The sequence below is a fragment of the Neolamprologus multifasciatus genome, chromosome 17, assembly GCF_963576455.1.
Source record: "Neolamprologus multifasciatus chromosome 17, fNeoMul1.2, whole genome shotgun sequence".
Taxonomy (NCBI): domain Eukaryota; kingdom Metazoa; phylum Chordata; class Actinopteri; order Cichliformes; family Cichlidae; genus Neolamprologus; species Neolamprologus multifasciatus.
In genome coordinates this window covers 170,493-191,627 of record NC_140455.1, presented here as the reverse complement: position 1 = coordinate 191,627, position 21,135 = coordinate 170,493, and the positions used below count along the sequence as shown (strand labels likewise).

The 21,135-nt window shown below is 38.8% G+C and overlaps 2 long non-coding RNA genes across 2 annotated transcripts; one reads left to right on the top strand and one right to left on the bottom strand.

Annotated features, from left to right (window-relative positions):
- Positions 1–224: 224 nt before the first annotated feature.
- Positions 225–3,881, bottom strand: LOC146498617 (uncharacterized). Its single transcript, XR_014870142.1, has 2 exons — positions 2,791–3,881; positions 225–1,333 (listed from the first exon to the last, which is right to left on the bottom strand). It is a non-coding gene; the product is annotated as an uncharacterized LOC146498617 (long non-coding RNA).
- Positions 3,882–7,554: 3,673 nt separating this feature from the next.
- LOC146498616 (uncharacterized) lies at positions 7,555–10,833 on the top strand. Its single transcript, XR_014870141.1, has 2 exons — positions 7,555–9,920; positions 10,077–10,833. It is a non-coding gene; the product is annotated as an uncharacterized LOC146498616 (long non-coding RNA).
- The last annotated feature ends 10,302 nt before the right edge of the window (positions 10,834–21,135 follow it).

The following is a 21,135-nucleotide window of genomic DNA, read 5'->3' as shown; positions in this document are numbered from 1 at the left end:
ACCTGATACTTTTATGTTGATATAAACAATATTACTAGACTTGACTGAAACTTTAAATTTTGCATTGATCCAAATTGATTTTTTTACATAGAACCATATTTTAATTATTGAACCAAGCTAATATATTGAAATTTAACCAACCTAATGTATTCACATCGAACCAAATTAACATTAACTAATATGTTTGTGTTGAAGCCAGGTAATTGATTTACATATATTCAAACTATATTTTTTACATTTCATTTTATTTCAGTTCAAAAATGCTCTGCATTTCCTATAAAAAACAAGACAGATGGCCAACCAATTATTTCAAAATTATTTATTGTTCCAAACCATTTTAACTATAATCAATAGAGAGGATTAGTAATATACAGATTTAGTGCTACGGCAGAAATGATTAGAGAAATGTTTGTTTTATAAAACCTGCAATCTTTTGAAAACCAGTATAAAACCTGCAATCTTTTGAAAACCAGTATAAAACCTGCAACCTGTCTAAAACTGGCATAAAACCATTATAAAAACTCTATTTAAACCAATTTGCAAGTACTCAAAAACATTTATATGTGCACTGTGCCTGTACAATGTAAAAAAAATCTACACATGTATCAATGAAATCAACTTAAATCTCCCTTTCAAATGGGTGTTCTTATAATTTTTGAATGTAGAATACCACTGCAGGCCAACCAAGCAAAATAACCAAGCACACATGCACATGCATGTGCACATACACATGCACACATGCATGCAAACACACTACTGTGCAGTGTTAAGTTCACAATTAAGTTTGCGAATCTTAAAGCTAATTTCAGTTCAACTTCCTTTTCAAAATCTCTTGAGTCTGTGATGGTTGGCTCATCCAATTCAGAGTTCAACGAGTCTGTAGGATAGCAGCTGATAGATGATGTGACAAATATTCCACTTTTTAAGTCTTTAACAGTGCATGAATTATGTTTTCTCCATTTATGGGTCTTGAAACTGCCATATATATTGCTTTTGTATGAGCAACCATTAAACATACAAGAGACAAGTTCATTTTTTTTAAAATGTTGATTGATATGTTGAAAAAAAATCATACTCTGTGGAAAGCTGATTGTGGTCACAAATGTAGCACTTGAATGAAGAGGCTTTTTGTGTGGACTCCTGAGAAAGATGGTTCCTAGCTAGATGTTTTTGTAGACCGTTCCATGTCCTGGATGAACAGGGGCAATTTTCATGGATGCATGGGTAAGGACGGTGCCTGCCATGAAACCGATGATCAAGTCGATAATGTTGTAGTAGCTCAGATTTTCCTGAAAATGACAGGCTGCAGTCCTTGCATTTCCACATCCGATAACTGAGGAAACAAAGGGAATATATTAAATTCCCAAACAGGTAATGTTTGTATTGGTTCGATATATAGAATTCCAAAAATGAATTTGTCCATCTGCTGCAATGACAATTTATTTGACCACCCCCTTCCATCAGTATGAGAATGAGAAAATAATGGAGGGCTTTTCCTTTGTGTTGAGAGTAATTCCCCCCCAAGATTACATCCCTAGTCAAACTCTGTTTGAAGAAATGCCTCAGAAGGGGGCGGTGCCTGATGGATCAGCATTCATGTGGGTGGCAGGCTGAGCTGTGATTGACACGTCGCACTACTTAAACAGCAATTCACCCTCAAAACAGCTTTTTTCTGCTTATAAACTGTATTAGTGAGTCTTTACCTATGCAACCTTTCAGTTACTGGGCATTTCTTTTACAATTTCATGTAAACTTGTTAAATTCTACACTTTTTGGTCTAAAAATGTCTTAGTGCTGCCCTCTTAGGGTTGAAAGGTGGCTATTGCATTTGAATTTTGTGATTGGCTGAAAGCAGTTCATGCCTACGTCAGCGGTACATGCCAGTCACCAGCATCATCTCTAAGACACATTCGCAACCTTGGGGTCCCAACCCCAATTGGGGTCACGAGATAATTCTTGGGGTCGCCAAATCATTTTGGAAAAATATAAATGAATGTAGCTTCCGAATGAATGACAAGTGGTTGGTCTCAAACAGGTATTTTATTACTCAAAGCCAGTTACTGGCTTTGAGTAATAATAGTAAATGTGGGGTTTTTTTTTTAGCTCTGAATAAACAGATGAACAGAAGTGCTTTTGGACCGTTGTGGAGAAATATGCATCTGGTGTGAACAGCGGAGCAGCTGACAGTGTATGATTTTCCTAAGCGCACCACTTCGAAGTGTTCCTGTGGCCAATGTAAACCATGTGTAAGAGTTAGACCAAAAAGGGTAGAATTTAACAAGTTTACACAGAAATGTCAAAAACTGCCCAAAACTGAAAGATTGCATTGTAAAAACCCATTATAACAGTTTCTAAGCAAAACAAGTTGTTAGGCTTCAGTTACTCTTTAAGTAGTTACACTCCAAAATAACAGGACACAACCAAAATGAAATGTTCCCTTTGCCCTCCATAGAAAATGTTGCTGCATTTAGAACTGGACAGAGGAAATTAGTGGACAAGGATCTCTTACTAACTCACACAACGGATGTAACTAATGCAATAGCAATATTACTTACTACTACAAAAGTGATTTTCAGAGTGCTTTTCAATTACGAAGACTAGAAAAGGGGAAATGGGGCACATCTCCCTACACAACCAGCACTGAGCACACACCTGGGTGAAGCCGAGAGAGCAATTATTGCACACAATAGTGCCAACACATCAGCAAGGTGAATGAGAGGATAATGAGGGAGGGTCTAGATTATTATGAAATGTTTAAAAAGGATGTGCAGTGTAAATGCAAAATGATACCTGTTCAGATTAAATGAAAATGTATGCTTCAGCCATGGAATGGATGGAGCGATCTGTGGTTCTGAAAGCATACAGAAAAAAAAGAATAATGTTACTTCTCTATAAAACACATAACATAGAAAAACCAAGAAATACGTAACATGACATACACATCCTTATAAAAAGCTAGTACTATAATTTGATTTAGGTTTACCAAACAGTCTACAGACCAGCCATTAGCGACTAAGTTTGGCATAGGGTCAATTTTTTTGCTGTTAAAATTTAAATTTCTTCAGAAAATGCACATTTTTCCGAGCCGCGCCTGAAAGTCAATTGAAGGAATTAGTCTTATGTCATTGATCTTATATGCTGGCTTGTTATTTCTGTCTCTAAATCATGCACATTAATAATTATCTTTTGCGCTCGGTGTACACACACATAACACACAGATATTTATATGAAGAGAGACAGAGACAAACGTGCGCGCACAAACACAAGCTTGTGTCTAGAAACCGCGAGCTCACCAGAAAAATTCAAACGAAGCGGAGCACGGAGTTATACTATGAATGTTATGAACTATGAACTTATGCTAGCTAGCTGTCTCCACCACCGATGCATCGTGGTAACGCTAGCTAGTTAGTATACTGGTAAAAAACGGCTTTTTGCCTAACTTGCATTCCCGACTGTGATGGTCGGTTGCTGGTAACCAGTTCTAACGTCGCGCCGGATAGCTAGCTAGCTTGTAGCTAGCAGCTACAATCATGCAAAAATTGGGGGTGGCTGTCGACCCAGCTTAAATGGGGTTATTTTCTGCAATTTTGGCAATACAAATTATAAAAGCTTTTGTAACACACTTGGCTTTACTTACGTTTATTTTCAGATGAAATTAATCAAAGATGTGACACGATGTTTCCAGCAGCCATGCAGAATAAAAATGGGTCCCGGTCTATTTCTGGTGGGCGTGTTCAAGTGCAAATCACTTTGACTTAAATTAAAGATATTATCTGTTCAACATGAAAAGAAATATATGTTTTGAGAGAAATCAAAAACTTTGCGCTGTGTCCTTTGTACAGATATTTAGTTTCATCCAAATCAAAAGTGGTATTTTAAAATGCAAAAAGAAAGGGTTTCACAATCAAATCGATGATTTTATTCTGTTTTGAATGGCACTTATTAGATTGAATGAATGACTGCATGTTAGACTTTTTTCAGTGTAATTCTTTATTAGATTTATTATTTATTTTTATTTATTTATTATGACCTGTTCCATCCAGCCAATTTAGCAAGCAGAGTCATAGTCTGAATGCTTTGTTGAGCTGAACACATTGGAGATTAAGTTCAGTGATAGTTGTGTCCATAATTTCTTCGACAAAGACACAGTTTTCTATACTTCTGCCTTTGTACACCACCACAGTGGATTTTACATCATAGAATCAAAAAGTCCAGACTTTGCTTCAGGGTATATTAACTATAAGGCCCAAAGAAAGAGTGTAACAGGCATAGCTGGACTGGCCATCGGGCATACCGGGCATTTGCCCGGTGGGCCGCTGGCGATTTTTTGTTTTTATGGGCCGATCGATTTTTTCTTTTGGAAACTTTATGAATGAAAGGTGTTGGATTGGCCAATTGGTCATGATCGACTCTGGGCTGGACCAATTACAGCCGAGGAGGTCGGATGCACCCTCCCCCTTGTTTAGCAATCTTATAGGCCATCCATCGGCTCTTTGTTACTTCGGAAACATGGCTTAAACAATTTCCACGACGTAATCCGATAACAACCGATCTCTTTACCCGTCGGCTTCCCGTGGCTGTCATGCAACAGGTGTTGTGCCAAAAAGTGATTGCCTGCCAAAAACTGATTTCCAATGTTTGCGTGTATTTTTTATGTGTAATATCTATGTTGGTAAATAGACTTCGGTGAACAGCGTTTACAAAGGGGCTATATATGGAATTAAAAAATTATCTGTTTTTTCAAGTATCTTTACAACTCTGTGTTATTGTACTTACATTATAACCAATCCGGTCCTTTATCCCCACTTTAAATATTTTTACAGAACTATTGTAATATTTGAGCCATTTCTGCAGTCCAGCTACTTCTTACAAAAGACATTTTTAATGTTAATTAGACTTTTTTTTAACGGCATAAATAAAGGTTATATAAATGTCACTGCCAAAGACTGATTGCGGCTTCTACCTTGTTACACTAATGTTGTTTGTAGCTCAATATGACTTTATGTCATCCATGAGGGATGCATTTGACCAACACGTTCTCACTCCCAAAGCGTAACATTTTACGCTAGGTGACAAATCGTCAACATATTACGTTTTCGGCTACCCACCACGTTCCTAAAAGACAACCTCGGAAAAATGAGGAAATATGAGAACCGTATGGACTCAATCTACACATGTTCGCTCTTTTTCTTCAAATCGCTTAGAAACACGCTATTTAACATCATTAAAGTCCTGGTTAAGCTCAGGAAAAATGTTATGGTTAGGGCTAGGGATAAGGTTAGGTTTAGGGCTGGAATACAGGGCTGGAACGTCTATTACAGCGGGAGCATCATTGCACTGGATTTCGGCCTTAACCCGCCGCGTACCATAAGAACGCCGAAGGTCTCCTTTCGCGTTCCTCAGGAACGATGCGGGACGTGACAAAACGTCGGCATGTTACGCCTCGGGAGTGAGAACGGGCTGATTTGATATATGTTTCACATATTCTAGCCCAACAAGTGACTTATAGCAATTTAAATACAAGCAATCAGTTTTTGGCAAATACCGGAAATCAGTTTTTGGCAGACAATCACTTTTTGGCACAACACCGGCTATTGCAGTTAATAATACAACAGTAAATGGTAAATGGACTGGTTCTTATATAGCGCTTTTCTACTCTGTCCGAGCACTAAAAGCGCTTTATACAGCTAATTCATTCACCCAATCACACCCATTCACTTCTAAGTGCTGAGTATCTAACATTCGTACACATTCACACTCCGATGGATGCATCGGAGAGCAACATGGGGTTAGTATCTTGCCCAAGGATATTTGGCATGCAGACTGGAGCAGCCGGGGATCGAACCACCGACCTTCTGGTTAGTGGTTGATCCGCTCTGCCACCTGAGCTACAGGTGGCAGAGCGGACAAAAAATGGCAGTTTCTTGCCATTTTTTGTGTTTCTTTTTATCGCTGTGTAACTGAGTTCAATTGAAAGCCTGCATGCGCTAGTACCGCTTGCCACAAGTTCCCAGAATCCTTTGCGGTTTTACCCCTGAATGACGTCACATTTTTGGTGGGCCGGTCTCTAGTCAAAATGCCCGGCCGATTTTTTGTCCCAGTCCAGCCCTGGTAACAGGTATTGTTACAGGGAAATCGTTAATAGTGAAATACAAGGACAACGACTGGTGCAGACTCTTTTATGGTTACTTTTATGATAAAACCCCGTTGGCTGTTTGAAAACTCAAAATGGTGGCTATTTAAGACATATGTTGAGAAAGGAAAGAAAAATGCTTTTTTCAGTTAAAGCAAACTAGATTTGCCTTTTTGAAACCATATCATACATATTAGTCCACAAGCTTTAAAAGTCTAAAATTAGTCAGGACGTCTTTTCTTCCTTTTCTTTCTTTCAGGATTTCTCAGAGTGCTGGTTTGAAGTTTCCCTCTAGTGTTGGTTCCCGCATCCCCCTGAATTCCTGTTGTACAGTTCTCGGCATTCCAGGATTCATGTGTGAGGCAAAGACCTTCTTGTAGTCAATCCAGGCGGTGCACATGTTCGTCAGTCTGGTCTTACGGTCTCGAGCGACTGCTCTGTCTACTTCTAGCTGGTGTTTAGTCCCTCTGGTGTTTCTGCCAATGCTTGTGACTCTGTCTGGATGTCTGCCACTGTGATGGTTACTGGATTACTTTTTAGGGAGGTTTCTGTGCTCTGCTCTTAGATGCACTATCCACAGCACTGTTGATATGTGTTGCGTCCCTTTCCAGCCCGTTCTCACTCCCGAGGCGTAACATGCCGACGTTTTGTCACGTCCCGCGGCGTTCCTGAGGAACGCGAAAGGAGACCTTTGGCGTTCTTATGGTACGCGGCGGGTTATGGCTGAAATCCAGTGCAATGACGCTCCTACAGTAATAGACGTTCCAGCCCTGTATTCCAGTCCTAAACCTAACCTTATTCCTGACCTTAACCAGGACTTTAATGACGTTAAATAGCGTGTTTGTAAGCGATTTGAAGAAAAAGAGCAAACATGTGTAGATTCAGTCCAGACGGTTCTCATATTTCCTCATTTTTTCGAGGTCGTCATTTAGGAAAGTGGTGGGTAGCCGAAAACGTAATATGTTGACGATTTGTCACCTAGCGTAAAATGTTACGCTTTGGGAGTGAGAACGTGTTGCCCTTTCCCATATGCTCTTCCAGCATTGCTCTGTCTAAAGCCTTGGTGGGGCTGTTCCCGCTGAAAGCGCACCGTGGGTGGTTCAGTGCAGAAAATCTGGTTTATTCTCCTGGCTTCTGTCTCTGGTATACCTCTTCAGTGTTGGGGAGTAATATTACATGTACCGCCATTACGTATTTAAAATACAAAATATGAGTAACTGTATTCCGTTACAGTTACCGTTTAAAAAGGTGGTATGTAGAATACAGTTACTTTGTTGAAATAAATGGATTACACGGCGGTACTTTCCTGTTTCATATTGTGGCGGGTCAGGCCTGTTTGGGTTTTGTTTGACAGCTATATTCTGTTGTTCCAGGTGGCAGCGTTACAGTTGCCATGGTTACGGGGTGACGCTCTCTCTTTCCTGGGTGAGAGAGGCCTTTTTGTTGTTGTTGTGCTAAGCTAATAGGCAGAATGCTACAGGTATAGCTCTAAAGAATGTAGCATCATAGGCAGTGTAGTTCGTGCTGCAGGGAGAATGGACTGCCATACACGTTATGTGTCTGTGAGCGAGGGAGGGAGAAAAAGGAAAAGTACGAGCTGTCATCGAGCAAAAACTGCTGGAAGCATGTAAATATAATAATAACCACTGCAGCCAAGAAGAATGCCTGACGAGCCCAGGCTCGACTTGACTGTACACCGTGTTCGTGTTTTCCTCCAAAAACAATAAGTTCCTTTGGAGCAGCCTTTCAACGCCTCTCTCTGTCTCTCGCTAGCAAAGTTGACCCAGACAACAAAGTAAAGCTAGTTTTCGGCTACAAGCCCGACACAGAACCCACCGTATTAGCCAGAGGTCCCTTTACTACGGTTCGGAGCCGCGAACCTTCAGTAACAGTAATAAATCACAGCAATTGTACATTCATGTAGTTGTAAACAGCATGATAATATATTAAGTAATCCAAAGTATTCAGAATGTGTTACTCTCATTGAGTAACGTAACGGAATACGTTACAGAATACATTTTGGGGCATGTATTCTGTAATCTGTAGTGGAATACATTTTAAAAGTAACCTTCCCAACACGGTACCTCTTTAGGCAGCTAGCCAAGGCTGTTAGTCATTGCTTGGCAGTTTCTAAGGCCTCAGCTTGTTGTATTTCTAAAGAACCTCTTTCTTTACCACACCTTTCTGCAGTTCTGATAGTTAGTGAACTTCTCTTCGTCTAGCATGTGTGCCAAGGTTTAATTTAAGCAAGCACCTTTTTCTATACCTTTTAGTGCAATCTACAGTATTTGTGATCTAGTCTGGCCTCTAGTCTCCTTCTCCATGGAGGGTCCTGCTCCTTGCAGGCGTTTATATTGTACACTGTAAAATGTAATATTGTGTTTAATTAAAAATATTAAATAGGCTGAACGCAATTTTTTATCAATTTGTTATTAGAACTCAATTTAAATAAGTTACAAGTACTTTTTATGCAAAAACGCTGATAAACTCAATTTATTTGAGTTGTCTTAACTTAGAAAAACTAAATAAGCTGGAAGTTTTGCTTCTCAGTGCAGAAGGATGAAAGATGTGTTTTGAAAATGCCACGTCACTACCGTCCTCCTCCCTCTTGGATCAGTCCACATGTTCATGGTGCATTTGTTATGTAATATGTTGAGCAAACCTGGAGAAGCATTAGCTCAAGAGATTATTGTCATATCTGTGAATCTTTACCTGATACACTGACTTGGTGAGTAAATGTTTACTCTTATTCAAACTGATTTTGTGGCTTCTCTTAGTTTAGCACCAGGTTTATAATCTTGCTAGCTACTTAGTGTTAGCCTAGCGTTGCTGCTGTCGCTGGGCTCATGTTACTTAAAAATTAACACAGCCTTAAAAACCTTACATAAAACTATGTCTGTGAAATTTTCTGTTGATTGTTTGAAATAAAAAAGTGAGATAAGAGCCCAGACAAAATTCTTCGGGAGGTGCAGCCGTTAGGGGTGTGGTGTGGTGTGGGGGGTATTTTCAATCCATAGCCAAAACTAACTAACTAACTAACTAACTAACTGATTATATATATCACATTTAACCTGAGTAGCAAAAGACAGCAGGGGGTTGAAAACAATAAGCCAGGAGTTAGCTGTGCTCGCAGACTCTTATCAAGCCTTGGCCTCCCGGTCAGCTATCGTGCTGGTGGATAATAGAGCTCTCCGAAAACGTGGAAGCACTTTTGCAAATATGTGATATTTTGATAAATTAAGTAGATATTTGAGCATTACACAGCTACATTCTCGCCTGAAAATATCTTAAAAGGTTATTTTGTGACCCAGAAAGGGTAGTCTGGGGAAAAGGAGGACCGCATTTGTCGGCTGGGGTTGCTGGAGCCTGTGTACTTGTAAACGCGGCAATGGCGGAGGCTAAAAAACTTATTACTTTTTCTGGGTCACAAAATAAACTTTTAAGATATTTTCAGGCGAGAATGTAGCTGTGTAAAGTTCAAATATCTGCTCGATTTATCAAGACATCACATATTTGCAAAAATGCTCAGACGTTTTCAGAGACGTCAATTTTTTTCATGCTTTGTGGCAGCTTTTGAACATCTGTGGCATCTATTAATGTCAAATCTAGCCTTTATTTAACGACATAAGCAAACTCTATGTTACAATGATTGCACAGCCATTAAGGATCAAATCAGTTTCTAAAAAATGTTCTGTTTTTTCTCCCTCTGCTTGCTTCTTACTGTCTTTGAGAGCGATCGGGACCAGCACTCCTGCTGTTGGACAGAAAGACACCAGTAAGTATTTTGGTTTTCCAATGTATTAGCAACTGTCAGTGACATTTATATTAATCAGGCTGAACTTTAATCATACTTTAGATCAGCCTGGTTTACTTATTGTTTTATTTGTGCTTTGGTTTGGGAAAGTTGTTTCTGTACTAATCTTTTCCTGTATTCTGTTATTAGACTTGAGATATGACTGCGCGATGCTGTTGCTGGTGACTCTAGTTAATTCTACAAGACATGCTGTGTAAGTAAACAAACAACAACAGTTTGGTCTGCATTTCTTGAAAGATCACATCCCCCAAACTTAGTTTAGAGGGTCTACACTGTATATAGTGAAGTCTGCAAGTTTTCTAACAACAAAATTTGTTTTGTGCCCAAATCATTTTGCACATCATTAGAATGAAAGTTATTGGCCATGTTTGCATAGCCCTTTTTAAAATGATGCTTTCATGACATTATTGTGTGTTGGGTGGTGGTCACGGCTATCCAGACTGACAACTGGGACATTGAATGTCACCTCTCCGGTGGGGAGGGAGCCTGAGATTGTCTAAATTGGAGTCTGTTTTATACCAAATGCAGAAAAAAATGTTTTAAGAAAGCAATTAAGTTCATGTTCCAAAAAATATGATTGTTTGCTTGCAGACAGGAGAGACGACTCCTCCGTCACAGATGGTGTGGTCAGTGAAGATGGTCGCCTGCAGGTTCAAGCTCATTGCATCTCCAACCCACATCCACTGCCACTGTACTTAAGGGAAGTTAGACTTTCTTCTGCACCTACATTTGGATCACCTTGATCCATGACAGTCATTCAGGCAGTAATGCCTGGACTGGAAACAAGCCATCCTTAAAATAATACAACATTCCAGCTCATGTGTTGGAATGAAAAACAAATGTGTTGTTTAAATCAGAGACTGCACTTGTGACAGAACAATAAATATTTTATTTTGATTATATAAGTAATGTAAGTACAAAACAAACTTGTGGTAGACCTAAACTTATTTTCAGAATAATTACATCTGAGACTTTGTGTCATTGTAAGATTATAACAGTGATGGCAATATAATTGTTTGTTGTTCAGCAGAACAGTGTCCAGTATGTTGGCTGTTATACTTTGTTGTGTTTGAAAATAAAAGTTGGGCTGATTTTAACATCATTACAAAAAATGTTGTTAATTATTTTTAATCATATTCAGGTTACCACAAATTGTTTTTTCATTTAGTTGAACTTGAAATGTTTGTCAGTAGGTAAACAATTAGTATTGTACAGTCAGAAATATCAAGTTATTCTTAATACTGCAGACTTGCACTGTATAAGTTGTCCTGACAGTCATCTTAAGTAAGCTTTACTTAGTTTTGTTGAGGCAACGAGTTTCCTTAATTTTTTTGAGTTCTGGGAACTAACAAGGCTGTACAGTGTACTCAAAACGAGTAAGTTGCCCTAACTTGGTCATCTTACGTAAACAACTTATTTATTTGGGGTACAGAGTACCCCAAATAAATAAGTTGTCCTAATTTATTCATTTTTAGCTAAGCTTTACTCAATTTTTTTGAGGCAACGAGTTTCCTCAATTTTTTTGAGTTCTGGGAACTAATTAGATTTTACAGTGTAGCCAAGCATCTCAAGGATCACTGTTGTTGTGGTGTATATCAGCTGGTTGGTTTCAGTGATGGTCGCAGTAGAGATTGTCTGTAATACTGCATTCACTTCTTCTAGGAGACTTTCAGAGGGTACTTCACAAAGTCTTGGTAGTCCGCCATGGCTTTATCCCTTCTCCACTTATGTTTTCTTGCTCCAGTAGCCCACTTATCATCAGAGTGTCCTGGTTCACCTGACACCTGACGCGGACCTTGTTAATGAATTGCACAGTGAAGTGTTCAGGGCTATACTCAAAACTGCAAAACCGATCTGACATTGCTTCACAGTGCACATGGATAATGACCCAAAAACACACTGCAAAAGCATCCTATGAGTTTCTTAAAGTAAAGAAACAAGATATTCTTCAATGGCCAAGGCAGTCACCTGGTCTCAAACCAATAGAGCACACTTTCCAGTTATTAAATAGAAAACTAAATGGAGAGGGAGACCCACAAACATGCAGTAAGGTGGCTGCAATAAAGGCCTTCCAGATCATCTCAAGAGAAGAAACATTTAGTGATGTCCCTGGGCTTCTAGACTTCAGGCAACAAACTTCAAAGGATTTTAATTAGTGCTGTCAGCGTTAATTGCATTAAAATGACGTTAACGCCATAACCGCATTAACGTGGCAATTCTGTTAGTGAGTTACCACGGATCGCCCGGTGCGGGCGGCTGCACGGCGTCAATGCGTTAGTTCGTTAATGCGTTAGCGCTGTGCAGCCCCACGCACAGGGTGAACTCGCTAACAGAGATTTGTCGTGTAATGCGGTTATGGCATTAACGCCATTTTAATGAGATTAACGCTGACAGCACTAATTTTAATCTAAATTATAAAAATATTAGCAGCAATCCTTAAATGACAATTACTGCATATAAAAATGCCTGCATTTCCTAAATAGTAAATACAGTACTTTAGTTAAAACCCTTGACTTAAAGTTGAAAGTCAGCAGTTCAGTCATATATTGATTGTATGAAATCCACTGTGGTGGTGTAGACAGGCAAAACAACAAAAACTGTGCAATTATCAGAGAAGTTATGGGCGTAACTGTCAGCAGGGACTGTACAACAGGGTTTAAGGTCAGATGAGGAAAACATGAACTTAGTGAAATAATCAAAACTGTTCTTGGCAGAAAGCTGTGTAGATCCTTTCCTTAATAACCTGTACTTAAGAAAAAAGGTTTTAATTTCTCAAAACACCTGGATCGAGAACACAATATTCCAGTGTCCTTCCCCGACTTGTTTTTTCTGCTGTGTCACCACTCATAATGAGAAGTCGCCCCTCGTGAGAGTGTCTGCACAAACAGGGATTTGTGCGATGGAACGTCATGCGCCAGTTGTTTTTCCCAAATTGAGTTGTGCTAATTCTATACACAGAGCAGCGGCTCAGGAGGATGATGCTCCCATACAGATGATGATTAGGCGTGTGGGTGGCAGGCCAAAGACCTGTACTTTTCCACCAGACAGTCAAACAACTTGCAAAGGCCTCTGGAATTTTCTAAGCAGCCATGTCTTATCAAGAAGAATGAGTTTTTCCCCTCGTCTTCCTCTCCTTGAGTTTTTGCCTGGATGGTCAGGAGGGGTTAGGAGGGGATTCAAAGAAGTCCCTGAGCGAGAATGTTATTGTTTCCGGAGCTACAGATGGCATGCTTCTTGGCGACTGAGGGAGACTCTGCTGAGTGTGAGGCCAGTGCTTTGTTTAAATGCCTGCCACCTGCAAAATGGGGCCCCCCACCTTCCTGTCAACATGATATTTTTAGAAATGAACATTTGGCTTAATAAACTGACCACAAGTGGGGGCAAACCATTTTACTTTGCAGAGGGGAATAAAAAACGTGTCTCTGAAAACAGCATTTTTCATGATTTGCAATGATCAAATTCTAAAATTGCATCAACGAAAAGCTGGAATAATAAACACAAACCATTGTAGCTTTTCGTTTCTCTCAAGGACACATTCAGTTTACATGTTTTCTATCTAGAATGCCAACTCTCACCTTCAGTGCCCTATACCTCTCCCCATTGAATGCTGGGAAGTCTCTCAGAGTGTGTGTATAGTGTATAGTGGGGAGTTGTCTTCCCATGCAGCAACCGTAGCATGACGTATGATTTGCACATTGTTTTTCCCCCCCACATAGTTTTAAGGGTGAGCACACATGTGTCAACACAGCGATAAAAGAAAACGATGCCTCACAGGAAACGCCACACACAAGCACACACAAATCTTGACAAACAGCCATAGACGTACAGAGAATACAGCTACGCATTTCCAAAATGATAGCGGGTATGTTAAGCAACAGTGGCAAGGCAGAATGTATCTGATGTGATTACAGATTATGACCAGAACAGGTTATTCTATAAATTTGCTTCCTGGTTAGCTGCTAAAAACACTTGCATGTCTAATAAAGCCTGTTTCTGCTAGGTTAACCATTTTATGCTGTACAGAAATTTGAAGAACTCAAGCTAACTAAATGTAGTAAACGTATCCTTTACAAAAAAAAAGCAGATAGTGGTATAACTAGAAATGAAAAAGGAACATAGGCTTCATTTAACCAATTGTTACATAATCTCCTCACTTTTAAACTGTGGGGTTGGTCCCACATGTGGAGCTTGAAGTCCTTTGTATTGCTTAATGACTCTGAAAGAAGAATACATGCTATTATGTCATCTTGGTAATAATTTGCCATGTTTTTTTTTCACATAAGCACATGGCCAAGAGCTCAATTCCCCTGCACTGGCCTCTTTTCTATGGCCCTCTGTACGGTTTCAGATTGATTTTCACTTAACTATTTGCTTACAAATCAGTCGATGGGCTAGCTCCAACCTCCCTACAAGGTCACTCATGTCCACTGACCAGTTGGGTCTGGTTATCCCAAGATCCAGCCTGAACCACAGGGGGGAATGTGATTTATCTCTGCGAGCTGAAAGGGCCTCAACATTGCCTGTTCTTAAATTCTGTCTAAATAACATGTTTTTGCGGTAATGTTATGTTTATATGACTAGAAACATTATTTCTATAAATTCTTATCTTTTAAATTTTTTATTTATTTGATGTTTTAACACTTTGATTGTATAACACAGTTTGGTTTATAAATACATTTGAGTTTATCTCTATTTCTCAACATATCTTTTGTGGTCCTTGGTCTAGTTTTTGTATAGCCTTTTTCTGTTCAAGCACTTAAAGCACTTAATACAGCCTGCCTCATTCACCAATTCATAGAAGCATATGCTTAAATACTTTCTATCTAACATTCACACTCTGCTGTTAGAGTCCCACCACAGACTGTCTAAAAAAACCTTAATGTCAAATAATTAAAATCTAGTCCACTAGAATACTAGGAATTGTTTTACACAGACATAAAGACATTTATCTTGCATTAAAACTGGTTCTCAACTTTTTTTGCTAGGCCCCCCTTTGTTTTACCCCGGAGTTTGTCTCACAAAATCAAAGGTATGTGCCTCTTTTCACCTCATGCTGTGCACCACGTTATTGTTTACATGAGATGAATTTCTACAATGGCGGATAGAGACAAAATACTGTTACTGTTAATCTTACTATCTTCAGGTTTTACACGCTTACATATACACACGCAGTTACTGTCCCTCCATTTAGAAAGGCAGAGGCGTCACGGTGTAATTATTTTATGTGTAGTTGTTTTTTTTCCTGTGTAATAATATTCAACATTGCTATCAATACATTTTTCAAAAAATGTCTCTCTGTGCAAAATACGTTCAAAATGATTAACAACTGTGGGATACTGTTTGTCTGTGATTTGGACAGGGGGAACAAATTGTGGCAGGATCAGCCTGATATTATTTATGTTTGACAAAGAATAATGTCCTGATTTAGAAAACAGGACCATTCAAAGATCTTATGAAATCAGAATTATATTTACACACCAGCCAGTGGATGTGATGTTAATCACACTCATATGATACTGTTCCCTGAATCATAAAATCACATACCAGTAGCTAAACCCTTTTACTTGGCAAGTTAACTGTAACAAAGCTAACTAGCTATTGTACAGAGTGACTGAGTCACAAATTTAAAAACAGAGGTTTCACAGGGACCCATGTATGGAAGAGGATTAGGGCCACTGGAAAAAAAATCTGAGAAAAAAGTCAGAATTCTGACTTTAATCTCAGAATTCTGAGAAAAAAGTCAGAATTCTGAGAAAAAGTCAGAATTCTGAGATCAAAGTCAGAATTCTGAAAAAAAATTCAGAATTCCGAGATCAAAGTCAGAATTCTGAGAAAAAAGTCATAATTCTGAGATCAAAGTCAGAATTCTCAGAAAAAAAGTCATAATTCAGACTTTAATCTCAGAATTCTGACTTTTTTTTCAGAATTCTGAGATTAAAGTCAGAATTCTGAGATCAAAGTCAGAATTCTGAGATCAAAGTCAGAATTCTGATATTAAAGTCAGAATTCTCAGAAAAAGTCAGAATTCTGAGAAAAAAGTCAGAATTCTGAGATCAAAGTCAGAATTCTGAGATTAAAGTCAGAATTCTGCGATCAAAGTCAGAATTCTGAGAAAAAGTCAGAATTCTGAGATCAAAGTCAGAATTCTGACTTTTTTCTCAGAATTGTGAAAAAAAAGTCAGAATTCTCAGAAAAAAGTCAGAATTCTGACTTTAATCTCAGAATTCTGACTTTTTTTTCAGAATTCTGAGATTAAAGTCAGAATTCTGAGATCAAAGTCACAATTCTGAGATCAAAGTCAGAATTCTCAGAAAAAAGTCAGAATTCTGACTTTTTCCTCAGAATTCAGGAAAGAAGAAGAAAAAAAAGACGTGTCCACTTTTTTTTTCCCCAGTGGCCCTAATCTTCTTCCGTACCCATGTGATTTAGAATGAGGCAGTGCAAGATCTCTGACTAAAACGCCAACAATACTGATAAACCTGATAGAAATGTCCCTTTTGACATCTGTTACCACTGACACTGTTATCTGCTCAACTGAGAGGGACTGCTTGTTTGTCATTTGATGAACATAAGTTATGAAAGCTTGGGCAGTCAGCTCCTAGGTATGTAAAGCAGATAAAGGTAGTTATGTTTAGCTAGCTGCTAACGTGATTTATAATTAAATATTTCCTTACTACTTCACATTTCAAGTCTTCACTACTACTAGTCTTTTCCCACTACTAACTAGTCATAATTTTGTAAATTAAGGGTTTGTGTACCTTGCAACTTAAAAGTCAACATCTGGGTGTGGAGGTCATAGTTGGGCTCTCAGTCAAAACCAACCCTTCCAATTTCCCAGCTCCACCCTCTCAACAAGACCAGGACAACCAAAATGGAAGACTCTCAGAAAGTAAGTCCAAAAGCTAATAGGTGTCAACATAGTTAGGCTATAATTTGTGTGTGTGTATATATATATATATATATATATATATATATATATATATATATACACCTTTAACATATATATCTATATCTTGCATATATATATCTATATATATCTAGCAACACATGTATAGTGACTCATTTTACCTTTAACATATATATATATATCTTAAAGGTAAAATGAGTCACTATACATGTTGCTTCGTAGGCAGTAGAGAGAGGTACCTGATATATCCACCAGAGTGCGCTGTTTCTCCATAATAATAACACCATTTGAGTTGCTCAATGTAGTTAAGCAGATAGTGCCTTTAAAAAGAAAAACTTTACATTATTTAAAGCGTTTGCAGAATCGCTGAAAATGTTAAATCCTTCTCCATAAAGGCAAAATGCCTTGTCAACACATTTAAGAAAGCTGTTTCCAGCTGGTAGAGTCGTTCATCTGACAGACAAAAGGATTGTTTTAAATGGGACAAAGACCCTGTGATGAAATGTGATTTTCTTTAAGCTTTGATTGGCAGTGGACTGGAGGATCTTTTGGAGGATCAGAGCTGAGACTGTTAATCTCCGGGTAATATTTTACACAATAAAAAACACAGCAAAAGCTGAAGCACATAGCTTCCCTCACAAAGAACTAAATCTGCCAAACACATAAACTAGCGCAGCAGCAGCAGCAGCCATGAAGATCATTTTATCCAGAGAAACGAGCAGAACTAATGGAGGGACAAATCATTTTTAGTTCTTCTCATCATGTGTTTGTGAAATGCTTTTGGTACACCTCATTAGCTTTAATGATAACAAGAACATTTGGTTATTTTTGCAATAATCTGGTGATGTGGATATTTTGTATTGGATCAGTAAATCACTCTTTAAAAGGCACAGGATAGTCTGTGCTTCTCTGTTTGCTTATATGCTTCTGTACTTTGTATGTGATGTGTTATCCTAAATCGGAAAGTTCAGGGCCTCTAACACCTCTGAGATTTCTTCAACAGTAATTTAACACTAGAGTGAAGATGGATTTAAAAACTTGTTTTTTGAGCCATTCATGTTTTATGTCCCCGTTTTCTGCTGGCGGGTGAGGCTTGCCTTAATGGCTTTAAAGGCACGTAACTATCTTGATGACTTTGGGAAAAAGATCATAGTTTGAGTCCAGTGCAACATTTTAAAACCTTCATTTTACAGAACCCTTCTCATCAGAAAGCACTGAAGGCAAACTTCTCCTGCAGCTTTTTATCCATGTGCAAAAGAAATTTAACTAATGAGTTAAATAAGCCGAGGGACTTTAAAAACATGTTCACACATAAATGTACAAATCATTTCTTTCTATATGTCGAGATTGCCTTCAAACCAGAAGGTGAACACCTATCTGAAGATTCAGAGGACTGACTATGGAAGAGAAGAAAGCAGGTAACAACAGATCAGTTTAAAAAACACACACACAGGAGAGAATACGTGGCCCACACTTCTGCAAGTGGGTCACATTTTTCAAAGCAGTTTATTCAGCAGGAAGACAATGACCCCAACAAGCTGAAAGGTCTGAGGCCAGTCAAGTTAGTCACTGGGCTGTGATGTAGCACGGTTTTGTCAAGGTGTCCTTTGGCATCGGTGCGCTGATGCATCAGCCGCTCCTACACTGGCCACCTTGGCATAACAGTCCCGTTTTAGAAACCTCGTCGCAGTTTTGTCAGCCAGGCGACTGCGGTTCAAAGACAGAGAGCCCCTGCAGCTGATGGAAAAAACATTTCCAAAGACAACTCTAAACACAGCAGGTCATATACTCGCAAATATTTGATGCTTTGGATGTTTTTTTCGTTTATCTGTTATTCACAGCTGGTTGCCTTCGAGTTGCTGGGCATTAAAGTGACTTTTTGTAGAAAAAAGTATACAACTATTTTTGAGTTTTATAACAAAGAACGATTTTTTGGTATAGAACTGCTGAACGCTACATCTTAAATGCAAGTTAAAAAAGAATGTTATTACATGCTGTGGCAACCCCGAGTGAATAAGGGAGCACCTGAAGGTAGCATCTCTGTATTGAACAGCCAGACATGCTTTTGGCAAACTGCAATGAAATTGGAAATGAATGTTTTGGACTTTGCTTTCACCCTGCTGTCCAATTTCTCCCAGTACAGCTCAGCCACAGACTGTGTGTTTCTCCAACATTTAGAGTAATGGTCTTGCTGCAGAATGAACCACAGACCAACCAGCCTCTCTTCCTTTGTAAGCATTGACTCTGTACAGAAGAAGGGGTTTGAAAGAAACCAACGCATTCATTATTCCCCACTATAGCAGGTTGGTTTTTCCAGCCTTTCAATATATATATATATTTTTTAACTTTTCCCATATTTCATTAAATAACTTTAACTTAACCTTAAGGTAAACTGTGATCTTCTAAAATGTTTTACAGGTGCATGGAAAATTAATGAAGTGCCAAAGCTTAAAAACAGTCTCTGCTTTTTTGGGTGTCTTTTAAATTCCTATAATAGCACAAATATCAAATTTCAACCCATGATATAGGTCACACAGTAAATAATAATGTGAGAGGGAGTTTTTGGTTTTAGGATCATGTGACAAATCATTCTTGATTGACCTGAAAAGGCTCAAAGGTCACATGAGAAGAAGCCAAGAGCCATGTCCAAATTCATAGGCTGCAACCTCCTGAGGACCCGGCCTTCGGTGGGCCCGGCTCATGTAGACCGCGAAGGCTGGGTCGGCCAGAAGTGTGCGGCTGTGGAGTGGCCTTCAGCCTTCAGATTTGCGTCACCAGCTGTCTCGGTGGCGTTTAATAAACTCAGCCGTCTGCTCCTTGCTATGTAAAATATATCAGGACACTGGCGTAAATTCTCTATCATCTCACACTTCTGTTTAATCAGTTTTCCGTTTGAAGTTTGTTCAGCTGTAATCTCAGCCAAACCGATTTACTCAGGAACAAACCAAACATTGCAAAAAGCCAAACAATAACATTTTTAAGTTATCTAAGTGACTTTTAAATCATGTATAACCTGAGTAGCAAAAGACCGCGAGGGGTTTGAAAACGATGTGCCGGGAGTTCGCTGTTCTTGCTGGCTCTAGTGAGCCTTGACCACCCGGTTAGCTATCAAGCTGGTGGGTAACAGACGTCTCTGAAAACGTTGGAGCACTTTTGCAAATATGTGATATCTTGATAAACCGAGCAGATATTTGAAGTAGGGATGCAACGATACCATTTTTTTCAAACCGATACGATACCGATACTTGGATCTGAGTACTTGCCGATACAGAGTACAAAAACCACACACACACACACACACATGCAATGAATTGGAAGACAGGTTTTATTTTATTCTCTGCCGATAATAAATAATATCTTAATAAAAATGACCACAAAAAAATTTCAAGTGAAAAATAAGCACTTCTGTTAAATTATTGCAGTCTCCACATTGTAATTTAACAAAATATCACTGAACTATTGGCACTGTCTCAAGCTTTCGGAATAATAAATAAACACTTCTGTTGGGAATAAAATATATACAAATTAGGTTTGAGAATAAAATAAACTTTTAAATTGTTGCAGAGTGTCCATATTGTAAACAAACAAACAAAATAACGAAAGTATTTGGCATTGACGAATAAACTCCTCATCTGCCCGTGGATCATCAGTCCGCTGTGCCGTTAAACCAAGGACTGACATCGCACACACACTGCTTGTCTTTACCTCTTTAGAAAGTTTTGGCACCATTATCTCCCTGATGTGTGGGCGGCTGGGAATTTCATATTGCAGCTCGAGTATGCTGAGAAGAATCTTATGTTTTCCACGACTGGCATTGGCTGGTCATCCAGAGCGATAAAATGAGTCAGAGCCTCTGTTATTTTAACTGCCCGTGGATTTTCTCTTGACATTTTTCATCGCTTTTCCAAAACCTGAGTTAAAGTTGGCTGTTCCATACTGCTGACATTTTGTTTAGCCTAGCTACAGCAGCCTCCAGTTTCTCTTTTTTTATCTGGACCTGCCAGTCTGACTCGTCTAACCCTGTGCCTGTTTAGCATGGGATGTCCCCTTAGTGGCCAATCTAAAAAACTACAACAAAAATGACAAGCCACCCTCTGATTAATGAAATAAGTTGGTATCGGTTCATGGTATCGGTTAACTTTTACGAGTATGAGTACACACACATTTTACAGTATCGCCCCCGATACCCAATACCAGTATCGGTATCGGTGCATCCCTAATTTGAAGTTTACACAGCTACATTCTCCTCTGAAAATATGTTAAAGGTTTATTAGTAATACT